At 38.7% G+C, this 14,270-nt stretch overlaps 1 protein-coding gene across 2 annotated transcripts in view; it reads right to left on the bottom strand.

Moving 5' to 3' along the window:
* RBMS3 (RNA binding motif single stranded interacting protein 3) overlaps positions 1-14,270 on the bottom strand; it is a 612,128-nt gene that overhangs the window by 279,017 nt on the left and 318,841 nt on the right. The window lies entirely within an intron of this gene.

Here is a 14,270-nt window from a genome sequence, read left to right as displayed (position 1 = left end):
CTATGAGAAACAGCAGGGCCAAGGTAGGTGTATGTTCATTAGCAGTATGTGGTCCCTGCTTTGCAAAATTACTTACCTAACTAGGAAGACAAAATCACATTGTATCTGAATTGCCTGTAGCATAAATGGTTACTGCCATTAACCCTGACAACCAACATGCCAGTTTTCTGTGGCTCCCAACAACAGCAAAAAGGTTCTTTCTGAGCCCTTTTTTACTATGAAAAAAGCAGTGCTCTTCTATACCCCCAAAAGCTTCTCACAGACATGATACATATATCTTTACATAATCCATGTCCTGAGCAATATGCAGTAAGCCGCATGAGGAGGAAGGGGTGGTTGAAGTATCAGCCCTTGCAGTCCATCTCCCGGATGTCCTATGAGAGTGAGGAGGAGTAATTTGAATGCCTCACCTTTCAGTGAGAATTTTTGAAGACTATGCTAGGCAGGGCTGGGAGGATTTGTTTTGTTTGCATTTTAATGAAAACTCACTGGATTTCATTTCCAGAACCCATAGGCATATATTTACTATTCAATATTTTACTATTCATTTTACTAAAAATGTCCATTTACAAATAAAAAAATTCATCAAGAAATGTATGTATGCCTTTTAAGTCCACCTTTCTTCCTGAAGCTTAAAGTGACATGCATGATGTTCTCTCCTTTTGTTTTTCCCCACAACATCCTGCAAAATAGGTTAGGCTGAATACATGATGACTGGCCAAAAATCACCCTTTGAGTTTCTATGACTGAGAGTTTATTTTGGCAGAACTACCTAGTTCCAGTCCAACATCTTTACCACTACCCTACATTTCACTATAACCCATTTTAATGTGGAAAACTGAATGTGAAAAAAGGTACATATTAGAAAAACCCCACTGAAATTTGATATGCCTTCCTGTAAAGTTATAAATAAACACAATATTCCACCCTGGTCATGTTCAGGGAGCTATTAAAGATCTCGCTATTCTCCCAGACTTTGCAGCACATTAAAGGTTGAGCCCTGCTGGGTGGGTATTTGGGTTATATGTTGTTTGGGGAGATTCTTGTGATTTCTTTTTATCTTTTGTAATTTTTTACTTTCTAATTGTAAACTGCCCAGAATTATTTGGAGTCGGGCAGCCTATAAATTGTATTGAATGAATGAATGAATGAATGAATGACACACAGGTTATTCTAAATAAGAGAAAGGATAGAAATATTAGCAATACTAGTATCCAAGCATAGCTAATTTGGGACCTGTTCCACATTCTTTGAAATCTGGTCCTGTGCTTTTGATCTCCAAATAGCAGTTCTACTTCAAACACATAGGAGTGTCTTAGGCTAAAACTGTATAATACCCGACCACATGGTTTTTTACATCATTCCACAATCAACTAAGGAATATACAGTACTTGTTTAACATATCATCTTCTTAAAAGTACAATGGACATTCCCAGTTTAAAAGTTTATGGCAGCATCCTAAGCTGCCAACTCCAGCCTGATGGTATCCAGATGTACCATGCTGGAAGAGAGATTACAAGCACACAGTCATTTGAACTATTCCATGTACCAGTACTTTCTAGCATCACTCCCTTGTCTATAATTCCTTGCTTTCCCAAAGAAGCCATTCCTGAAAATTGTGGATCTCTCTAAAACAGCATCTACCGTGGTTCAAAGGACTTGCAGCTGTGTCTCGGAAATGCATGGAGGACTTTCTTTGGATCTCAAAACTTCTAAATTTCATCATAGCGACTTTAGTAGATTCTCTTTGGTGGTTATTGTTGTTTTTAATTTCTTGCTATGTATCATGTCTCTTAGCACGAAATACCAAGACAATTACACATTCTTATAATTGGCAGGCCTCGTGCTATATAACTCCTGATTTCTGTAATTCTGATGTTACACAAGAGGGAGGAAAAATCTTGGTTACCATGTTTGTACATGTGCAAAATGGCAGCTGTCAGGTTTGCTCATGTGGGAAGCATGTAATCCAATAGCCATGAAAATTGGGTACCCAAGGGTTCCTGGAACATAACCTTTGCATAAACTGGGGACTGCATGTATGATATTGATCTATACTTGGGATGTGAAGCATTGCATGACATGAAATAAATAAATATAAACCAACATAAAATAGGTTATTTGCTTTGGTATTTCCTCCATCAACAGACAGCAAATATTATTGTAGCACTGGACATACTTTACTCTCAAGTCACTGATGTTATGATACTTTGCTGTCATAAATAATCTATATGGATTCATCAGTTATCTGCAAAAATGTCTGGCAGGCAGAACTGAGGTTGGTGGATTAGTGCCAGGCAGGACATTTGGATATTCTTAATATTATGTAATGGAGAAAATGCAATTACAGTTATAGCACTTACAGCACGTAATTTTCAAACATCTCTATAATGTGCTCTGAGTCACTTTTGTGAACAAAGGAAGCATTGCGGGAACTTGGACAAGTTCTCAGATCTGCACATTTAAATATTGGTACAACCTTTTTTTTCCCTGGCTACCAATCAGCCTTCTTCAGCAAAGGATCGTTACCTTGTTGTGTTGCTGGAGCTTGAGCACCTCAATGATGCCATGAGCTAAACCGTGAAGAGCCACCCAAGACAGGGAGGTGATGACAGAGAGGTCAGACTAAATGCGATCCCTGGGGAAGGTAATGGCAACCAATCCCAGTATTCTTGCTGTGAAAACTAAATGGATCAGTACAACCAGAGATATGTCGGTATACCATTGGAAGATGAGACACCCAGGTCGGAAGATGGTCAAAATGCTACTGGGGAGGAACAGAGGATGAGTTCAACTAGCCCCAGACGTGATGACGCAGCTAGCTCAAAGCCGAAAGGATGGCTAGTGGCCGACGGTGCTGGTGGTGAACGGCGAATCCGATGTTCTAAGGATCAACACACCATTGGAACCTGGAATGTAAGATCTATGAGCCAGGGCAAATTGGATGTGGTTATTGGTGAGATGTCAAGATTAAAGATAGACATTTTGGGCGTCAGTGAACGGAAATGGACTGGAATGGGCCACTTCACATCAAATGATCACCAGATCTACTACTGTGGACAAGAGGACCACAGAAGAAATGGAGTAGCCTTGAAATTAATAGTAAAGTGGCTAAAGCAGTGCTCGGATACAATCCAAAAAATGATAGAATGATCTCAATTTGAATTCAGGGCAAGCCATCTAACATCACAGTGATCCAAATATATGTCCCAACCACACATGCTGAAGAAGCTGAAATAGAGCAGTTCTATGAGGATCTGCAGCACCTACTGGACAACACACCTAAAGGAGACATTATTTTCATCACAGGAGACTGGAATGCTAAGGTGGGCAGTCAAACGGCACCTGGAATTACAGGTAAGCATGGCCTGGGAGAACAAAACGAAGCAGGACATAGGCTGATAGAATTTTGCCAAGACAACTCACTCTGCATAACAAACACTCTCTTCCAACAACCTAAGAGACGGCTTTATACATGGACTTTCCCAGATGGACAACACCGAAATCAGATTGACTATATCCTTTGCAGCCAAAGGTGGCGGACATCTATACAGTCGGTAAAAACAAGACCTGGAGCTGACTGTAGTTCAGATCATGAACTTCTTATTGCACAATTTAGGATCCGACTAAAGAGATTAGGGAAGACCCACAGATCAGCTAGATATGAGCTCACTAATATTCCTGAGGAATATGCAGTGCAGGTGAAGAATAGATTTAAGGGACTGGACTTAGTAGATAGGGTCCTGGAAAAACTATGGACAGAAGTTCGCAACATTGTTCAGAAGGCGGCAACAAAATACATCCCAAAGACAGAGAAAACCAAGAAGGCAAAATGGCTGTCTGCTGAGACACTAGAAGTAGCCCAAGAAAGAAGGAAAGCAAAAGGCAACAGTGATAGGGGGAGATATGCCCAATTAAATGCAAAATTCCAGAGGTTAGCCAGAAGAGATAAGGAATTATTTTTAAACAAGCAATGCGCGGAAGTGGAAGAAGACAATAGAATAGGAAGGACAAGAGACCTCTTCCAGAAAATTAGAACCATCGGAGGTAAATTCCAGGCAAAAATGGGTATGATCAAAAACAAAGATGGCAAGGACCTAACAGAAGAAGAAGAGATCAAGAAAAGGGGCCAAGAATATACAGAAGACCTGTATAGGAAGGATAACAATATCGGGGATAGCTTTGACGGTGTGGTCAGTGAGCTAGAGCCAGACATCCTGAAGAATGAGGTTGAATGGGCCTTAAGAAGCATTACTAATAACAAGGCAGCAGGAGACGACGGCATCCCAGCTGAACTGTTCAAAATCTTGCAAGATGATGCTGTCAAGGTAATGCATGCTATATGCCAGCAAATTTGGAAAACACAAGAATGGCCATCAGATTGGAAAAAATCAACTTATATCCCCATACCAAAAAGGGAAACACTAAAGAATGTTCAAACTATCGAACAGTGGCACTCATTTCACATGCCAGTAAGGTAATGCTCAAGATCCTGCAAGTAGACTTCAGCAATTCATGGAGTGAGAATTGCCAGATGTACAAGCTGAGTTTAGAAAAGGCAGAGGAACTAGGAACCAAATTGCCAATATCCGCTGGATAATGGAAAAAGCCAGGGAGTTTCAGAAAAACATCTATTTCTGTTTTATTGACTATCCTAAAGCCTTTGACTGTGTGGACCATAACAAATTGTGGCAAATTCTTAGTGGTATGGGGATACCAAGTCATCTTGTCTGCCTCCTGAAGAATCTGTATAACGACCAAGTAGCAACAGTAAGAACAGACCACGGAACAACGGACTGGTTTAAGATTGGGAAAGGAGTATGGCAGGGCTGTATACTCTCACCCTATCTATTCAACTTTACGAAGAACACATCATGCGACAAGCTGGGCTTGAGGAACCCGAGGCTGGAGTTAAAATCGCTGGAAGAAACATTAACAGTCTCAGATATGCAGATGATACCACTTTGATGGCTGAAAGCAAAGAGGAACTGAGGAGCCTTATGATGAAGGTGAAAGAAGAAAGTCCAAAGCTGGCTTGCAGCTAAACCTCAAAAAAACCAAGATTATGGCAACCAGCTTGACTGATAACTGGCAAATAGAGGGAGAAAATGTAGAAGCAGTGAAAGACTTTGTATTCCTAGGTGTGAAGTTTACTGCAGATGCTGACTGCAGTCAGGAAATCAGAAGACGCTTAATCCTTGGGAGAAGAGCAATGACAAATCTCGATAAAATAGTTAAGAGCAGAGACATCACACTGACAACAAAGGTCCGCATAGTTAAAGCAATGGTGTTCCCCGTAGTAACATATGGCTGCGAGAGCTGGACCATAAGGAAGGCTGAGAGAAGGAAGATAGATGCTTTGGAACTGTGGTGTTGGAGGAAAATTCTGAGAGTGCCTTGGACTGCCAGAAGATCAAACCAGTCCATCCTCCAGGAAATAAAGCCAGACTGCTCACTTGAGGGAATGATATTAAAGGCAAAACCGAAATACTTTAGTCACATAATGAGAAGACAGGACACCCTGGAGAAGATGCTGATGCTAGGGAGAGTGGAAGGCAAAAGGAAGAAGGGCCGACTAAGGGCAAGATGGATGGATGACATTCTAGAGGTGACGGCCTCATCCCTGGGGCAGCTGGGGGTGTTGACGACCGACAGGAAGCTCTGGCGTGGGCTGGTCCATGAAGTCATGAAGAGTCAGAAGCGAGTAAACGAATAAACAACAACCACACCAATCAGCCTTGTATGAAATTTCAGTATGTTGTGCATTCTCCAATTATCTGTAACCTGTACATAAGAATAAAGTATAGGATGGTGACAGGAAATGGGATATATTTTCATCCCATCTGTCTGAATTGCATTTATTGATTAGCTCATTTATATTTCAATTGACACAGGTGGGAAATTCTTTCTTCTTCTGCTTGTAATTTTGATCATTTCCATCCAAATGGGAGACATTTTCAGGCACAGTATTATCCCCTCCCATGCATTGCATTTTCAACATTCCAAAAGATAGGGCAAGAGATGGCCATTTCTGTGTTCAATTAAACAGGTGCAAAGGTAGAGCTTAGCTGCTAGCTAAATTAAGTAAGGCTTTCAGTCCCAATTTCACTTGCCTCTTCCTGCTGTGAAACTATGCTTCAAATATCAAACTATTAAAAACTAATGAACAAGTGGCTTTTCTTTCATTTCCATTTCTTAAAATTCTCTTTCACTTGATTATAAAATGCGTAACAAATAGGGACTCCATTATTTCATCTTTTTAAAAAAAAAGATGTGTGCCCTTTTTATACTAATGTATAAGTGGGAGCAGTAGTGAGATCTTGAAATTATTTGTGGATTAAGTGAGGATTTTCAAGCCTGCAAGAAAACTGAGATTGTAAATGCATTTAATGCAGTATATAGTTTTTAGTTTGCAAACACCAGTGAGAGATTCTGATTTATATAGAGTTGGCTGGATTTTTAAAAAAACTCTGAGTAGATCTTATGGCATTTTCATATTCTTCTATTTACATCTTTAACTTACCCTTTCATCAATCATTTAATTTACTGCTCACAATGATAAACATCTTCCCAACAATATCAGATCTTTAGCAAAACAGTAAAGAACAAATTAAAAATTGTACAGTATACCACCATTTTCAATGAAGATGGCATGCGGAAGGTTAAGCAGAGATAAAGTGACTTTCCCAAGGGTACAGGAAGTGATTCATAATGGAGATGACATCTGAATGTGGGCAGGTGACTGATCTGGTTCTCACCTGCAAAGTGAGATTCCCAGCTGCAAAGAAGCAGGAATGTAAAACACCTTTGCCAAAGGTTCCTTCGAGAATAGATCTGTGAAATGTGCAAAAATGGACTCTGCTATGGCATTGAATACTGACTGCTATCCAGTTTTCTCTAATCAAAAACTGTCACAATCACTTTTTCATAGCATATTGGCTATGCTCAAAAAGCTGAATGCAGTAAAAATTGATTACCTAAGATATGTGTGTGTTAAAACAAGATGCATGATCAAAAATGAATATGAAATCAGAGACCACTATGAAAGAAGTATGTTGAAATGGTGGATAAGGATAAGGATAAAGTTGAATATGGATATAAGTATAAAGATATATTGGAAGGAATGGTCAAGAGGAAGGGGAAGAGCAAGCTTGGTTGGATGAAACTGAAAAGAAAGCAATATAGTAAATTTAGCTATATATTCTTCCCTTTTCTAATCTCCTTCTTTTAATTTCATTCCTATATTCCTTATTTCTGTGATATGTCTATTTCTACTAGCAAATCCTTATACCCCCCCCCTTCCAATATTTAGTTTAGAGGCTGGTTTAGTCTCAAAAACTAGGCCTGGACTGAAATGGTCTGAAAGACAAATTTTGTTTCAGCAGCCAAAGCATACTCTCAAATGTGATACAACTAAGAGAGGGTGGAGAGAACCTTTTAAATTTTCTTCAAGTGTTATGTATGTATGAATATATGGTACTATGTGCATTTCAGAAAGAAGGTGATAGGAAATAAGAAAAATTTTAAAGGGTTATATAAGGAAATTTTTAACAGGGTATAAGTGGCTGCACATTCCTGATGATTTGCCAATCTCTCTCTCCCCTCCCAAAAAAGCTGAAACAGCCTTCCTTACTTCCCAACTCACTGACAGAGTGGCAAAATCAGAATGATTATTTTAACCTAAACTATACTTGAACATAGAATAGACCTATTTAAATATGCCAACTGTAAAACTGTTCGTCAAATTACAGTTCACTAATAAAGGAGCCAGTTTGATATAGTGGTTAAGGCTGCAGGCTAGAAATTGGGAGACTGTGAGTTCTAGTCCTGTCTTAGGCACAAAACCAGCTGGGTGACCTTGAACCAGTCACTCTCTCTCAGCCCTAGGAAGCAGGCAATGGCAAACCATTTCCAAAATCTTGCCAAGAAAGCTGCAAGGACTTGTCCAGGTGGTCACCAGGAGTCAACATTGACTTGAAGGCACCACCCCAAAAAGGATAACTCTGAATGAAAACAACTTACAGGAATTGGTTTCATCAACCTTCTATGTGAGGATTTCTATTTCTCATTGGCTTGACTAATGCCAACAAAAGAAAACAAAGACATTGTTCTTTTTTTCTGCCAGTGCTCTCCAAGTCCTTTTTCTTATACATTGATCATAACAGAGGACGTGTGCAATCATCACAGTCTCTCATAGGGCACTGTAGTTCTTGATAATATACCCCATGAAAAATGGGGAAAAAATGGCCTTTCTTAGCAAATGTCTCCATGGACATTCATTTCCTGTGTCTGAGTTTTCCTGAATTTGAGCCAGTGGTGTGGCTTTGTGACCTTCTCAGCACCTGGGAAGCACATTTTCAAAAGAAATTTCTTTTCTTTATAGATTAACGAACACTTGCTGGATGACAATCACAGAAAGTTGCAGAAACAGATGGGGCAATGAACTGTCCAGATTTCCAAAAGTTCCCCATAAGAGACTATTTACAGGAAAAAAAAATTGCTTTGGGATCAAAGGAAACTTTGTTTCCATCCTAAAACATGTTACATCCCTAGCGTAAACAATACATAACTACAAAATAGTGTAAGCCTTTTAAATAATAAATGATGTTGTGCTTGAAATACTCTGAAAATCTCTCATTTAACCAAAGCCAACAGTAACGATAGAACAAGGAATAATTAGATCATGCTTAATATTGTGATATACAATAATGTCAGGGTTTCTTTGCCTGAAACAAAAATAATTGAAAATATTTTCTAACATTAAATATTTCCTATAAAATTAAATATTTCCTAATATTTTCCTTCTATTTTTAATAGCATTTTTTCAATCACAGAAGCCTCTGATGGGTCCTGTGAGTTCTGATTTATTCAGTCTGAAACACAGCAACACAACAATCCAGCTTAGATTAATTGCACTGCTTTTGATAGGATGAAGTCAAGATAATTTTCACCAGACAGAAACCACATACTTCTTTGGTAAAAGGTAGTTCCTTGTTTGGCTTTAAAAATAATTTTCTGATGTAAACAGTTTGGTAAACAAACAAATGCTTTTAAGATGCAGTAGATTTCTAGTCAGAGAAGGTAAAATGCTTGTGGACTTCATATTTTCATCTGTAGTACAACAGGTTCAATTTTGGCAGATATCACAAATTTGCTTTGTAGATTTCTTTCACCCCTACTCAAAATTTCTGCATTTGGGAAGAAAAATCTGGCTTTTATTTAAAAAAAAAAAAGAGGAGAAGGAGGAGGGGCTTAAAGGAGTGCCCAATCCCAGTGGTCTTGCTCAGATTCATAAACATTTGCTTATGAAGTCTCAAATAATTATCCAAAACAGACCAATATTACTTTATTCCCACTTAGAAACAATGAATCCCATTTACTTCTTTTTCTTAAAAAGAGAGAGGGACAAAGGATAACAATGCCAATAAAAGAGACTAATATTTTGATTGATTGATTGATTGATTGATTGACTGATTTTGGATGGCAAGTTTTCTTCTGTATGCATTTGTTGAGGATGGGGGATTGAATTCCTCCAGTTGCCACCGCTCTCCAAAAATGAGGGCATGGAATGCAAGAGCTTGAGAGTAGAGCTAAGGCGCTCTGCGAGATTACTTGCTAGGAAGGAGCCTCGCTCTCCTAAATAAGCCACACTGGGACTGTTCTTACTTAAGAAGAGCTATGAGCTCAAGCCTCTTCCTAACTCAGACTCTGTGCACCTTGCTTTTGGACTTGAACCCGTGTGACTGTGACTCTGAACCTGGACTGGCTGATGACCTTGCTACGTTTTGGACCCTGGATTTTGCCTGACTCTTGTGCCTGCTCCTTGGATTTTGGACAAGTTTGCTGGACCTGCTGGGATTTGATTCCTTTTGTGTGTGTCTGTGCGTTTGTGCATACCTTTCCCTCTGCTGCTTGCTATTTGCTTAAAACTCATTTAGTAAAAGTTTGCAACTACCTCTTCATGTACAGGTAGTCCTCGACTTACGATCGTTTAATGACAGTCCAAAGTTATGATGGCTTGGAATGGCTACTTTACGGCCTCTAAAGCACTTTCAAGCCTCACAAAATGTCGCAACCCCCCCCCCCCAGTCACATGGTCAAATTTTGGGCACTTGGCAACTGGCTCGCATTTACAACAGGTTGTAGTGTCCCGCGGTCAGATTATTGTGGTTTGTGATGTTTTTTGCCGTTTTCCAGGAAAAAAAAAACCATTGGGGAAGCTGGATTCACTTAACAACCATGGTGATTTGCTTAACTACCCATGATTCACTTAACGATCACCATAAAAATGGTAGTAAAATCAGGTCAGGACACATGGTAGCTCAACTTATGACCGCAACAACTTATGATGGAAATTCTGGTCCCAATGGTGGTCATAAGCTGACAATGACCTGTACTTATGTGTGCTTGGCCAGAGACAGGACAGGCAAACTGTACTTTCAGATTTGCAGGATTAATGTCAGCCTTACCAGGTAGACCAGACAGGAAACACGGCCAGATAAGCTAATTCTACTTTATTGTAAAGCTACATTAACAGAACCTTGCAAGTCTGAAAGTACAATTCTCCCGCCATCCCCTTTACAGACTGAGAACTTAGGGAAGGTCCCTCTTGCTCCACCCATTATGCACCCTCTTATCTGCCCATTCCCTATGCAGCAACTCTTCACCTGGTCTCCCAAGTTCATTCCCACATACCATTACATATTCTCGCTAACGATCCCCACATTTGTAGAATTCACTTCTTCCCAATGTCTAATGGTTCATTAGATCTGATTACAGCTATCACTATTTCTTCTATGATTATATCGTATACTTCTGTGAGATCCTTGTATAAGAGCCTTTAAGTTTTGAAGAGGGCTTTTAAGTCCTGAAGAGCGGTTTAGAAATCTATAAATAAACACACTGCATTGATTTTGAGGGGGAAAAAATTGCTAAATGCTCTGCTTCAGATATTTTCATATCTGTGATAGAGGATATTTGTGATATTTAATATAAATATATTTATATCATCTGTTGTCTTATCATTTTAGCTATTGATCTTTAAGATATTATAAATTCATTATTTTGTGTTGTTTAGCTGTCTTGAACACTAATTCTTTTGGAAATACAGTACATAGTACAGTATTTTGTTATAGAACACTTATATAAAAGCAGTCGGATGTGTTTCTTAGCTGTTGAAATAAAAATATTTTACCCTCTTTTCTTTTGCTGAAAAGTCTATTGACTGCTGTGGAAAATAAACAAACAAATTAATAATGTCCTTTCAGTTTCACTCTGAAATATTCTAACAAGCAATACAAGGCCCAGACTTCAAGTTCTTCCACTCTTAATACGGTCCTGCATCTGAAGAAGAAATCCAAGTTTTTCAAAAGACATCCATTATGCATCCTGGTCATTTATACATTGAATTATATATTCAATGCCCACCCCACCCCCAATTATGTAATAAAGAGATGGATAATAGTATTGCTCCATCTAAGATTCCAAATTTAAAGAAGATATATTTCCCACCTCTTCCACTTAAAATTTGGAATACTAGTTAGGAGAGATAGGTATCCAATAGGCAACAGATATTTATGAGCATCAACTTGATCCATACAAATAATCATAATTTAGAATAGTCTTAAAACTGTTTTATTCACCTTGGCATTTGATATCTGAAGGTACTAATGTTCAGTATATGCTGATGTGTTTTCTGCCTTACTAGTTTATGTTTGATTGCATTTTATATTGTATTAAAAATATTTTAATATTCAGTACTGCCTGAAGATATATGGCATGACATAAACATTTTTCAAACAAACAAACAAACAAATAAAAGCAAGCATAATTTACCACTTTAATTTATGTATCCCCTGTACCATAATGAAGTGAAAAGCAATACATATAAACAAATAGGAACTATGGGTATGTATACCAACTCTGTTGAAGGAGCATCAAGAGATGATTACGTTCATTTTTTAATGTTGTTTTCTTTTTGACAACATTGCATTAAAAAGGAGAAATAATAAAATAAATTGTATCCCACAAAACCTTATTTTCATAAATGATATATATTTATCAGGGGTAGCACAAATATTTAAAGTAATTTCAACTTCCACTGTAATCGCATCTTTGATCATACTACAAATCATACTTTTGTAGCTCATTTATATCACAGGCATATCAGTAAAAGCACTTCATCTTTTGAAATTGCTATCCCTTCTATAAGAGAGCTGGAGGTTATTGATATTTATTGTTGAATGTGGCTTTCAACATGAAAGAGATGCCTGTAGCAAACATACCATATCTCATAAGAAACGGAAAGAGAAGCATTCAAACAGAGAGATGCAATAGGAGAAATATAAAGACAAACTTTTTTGTAAGAATGAGTCAGATCAAGATTTAATCATACTTGGAGTAGGCTCATCCAAATCAAAAGGACTTGTCAGTCATTGGAAATTTTGAGGGCTTAATTCAAGGATAAGGAAGTTTGATTCCATCACAATATACTGTGGGCCCATTTTTTAAAAGCTACTTGCATTAGCTTTATATCTAATGGCACTGTTGTAACGGACAATAGTGTTTATAAGTGATATTTATCAATGGTTGATGTCATGAGTAAGGATGGAGAGCAGGGGGCTCCCATCCAGGCTGTAAAGCGCATGTGTAGTACTGAGGAATTAAGCAGCCATTCAAAGAGACACAGATCAGGCCCGCCTTAGCCTTTGGGGTTTATATGTCTGGGTTTTTCCCATGCTTATTCAGTTTGTTAGGATTCTGTTTATGTAGCAGTAATAAACATTAGAGAACTACTCCTTGTCTCAGCGTGTGTCTCACTGTTAGGACAGTTGAACTTACTACATTTCATTTCTATCTGTCTGCACTATTTATAACAACAGGTAGTCCTTGCTTAATGACCCTAAATGGGACCAGAATTTCCATCACTAAACAAAGCAGTCATTAGGTGAAACATCATGTGACTGCACTGCTTAGCAATGAATCTTCTGGCAGTCCTGTTTGCGGTCATTAGCGAGCACCACACCATCATTAGGCAAGGATCTCACACTTCTCCTGCTCTGCCATGCTTCCCTCTGCTTCAACTTCCCCCACCAGCCTATCTTCCATCTGCCCTTTTGGCCGCCATGCACTCTGCCACCACCTACCCCTGCTGCTCCCCGCTGCTCCCAGCTTTCACCATCTTCTTCCTCCTGCTGCCAAGGGGTGCCCTGCCTCACGAAGGGCTACCAGCTGCCTCAGCTGGGCATGCTTCATCAGCAATGGGAGGAAGACAGTGAAAGTCAAATGGGGGTGGCAGGGATAGGCAGCAGCAACAGAGTACAGGGCAGCCAAAATGGCAGAGATTGGGGGGGAGATAGGCAGGTGAGGGGAATTGAAGCAGATGCTGCAGTTGTAAATGCAGGTGGGCTGCTAAGCATCCTAATTTTGATCACATGACCATGGGAATGCTGCAACAGCCATATCTTTAGGAACAATCGTAACTATCTTTCATTTAGCGCCACTGTAACTTCAAACAGTCACTGAACGAGAGGTCACACCAGGACTATCTGTATATCTGTGGGCTTCATTATATGTCTGAATTTAACAGTAATATATAATACATGTAGTATTATTTAAGATGCCATAAAGCTCTTTTTCATTTTCTTACAAATATGTAGTAAAAAAATAGTTCAGCAGTACAATATCATAAAGTAATTAACTTTATGATGAACACTGACAACCATTATCTCAGCTTTTTCACAGCCATGCCTATTTTAAAGGTGGATTGTGATATGGAAATATGGGTACAAATTTTAGTGATCGATGAAAATTTGTTCAATTTAAATTTAGTTGATGCACACTTGAACCCACATATGAACCAAAATGCATTCACTCATGTGTATACACATTGGCATGGGTATACACACACAAACATAGGTTGTTCTCTCTCTGCACCAAATTGCTGTTCTGTTTTAGACAGTAATGCACATGTACTATATAAGCTTCATGAAAGCTATATTTATAGCAAAACCAAAAGAGAAACAGTCTCAGTCCTACTGAATGGGCCCAGATCTTTAAATTTAATCCAGCATCATGACCTATACTTGCAACTACAAGTATGTACTAAAGGCAATTGCACTGTATTTTTCCTAAGCTGTACTGCCTTGGATTTATTCTGATACTTTTGACTGCTTTTGTTGAGCTTTCATTTCACTTAGTGACCCAGTTTCCATTAAACAAGATCAGGAAGTGTTCAGAAGGCAATAACAGGAGAACTAAGAAAAGAAAAT

This window comes from Candoia aspera, chromosome 4, assembly GCF_035149785.1.
Source record: "Candoia aspera isolate rCanAsp1 chromosome 4, rCanAsp1.hap2, whole genome shotgun sequence".
Taxonomy (NCBI): domain Eukaryota; kingdom Metazoa; phylum Chordata; class Lepidosauria; order Squamata; family Boidae; genus Candoia; species Candoia aspera.
This window is presented reverse-complemented; position numbering and strand designations above follow the sequence as displayed.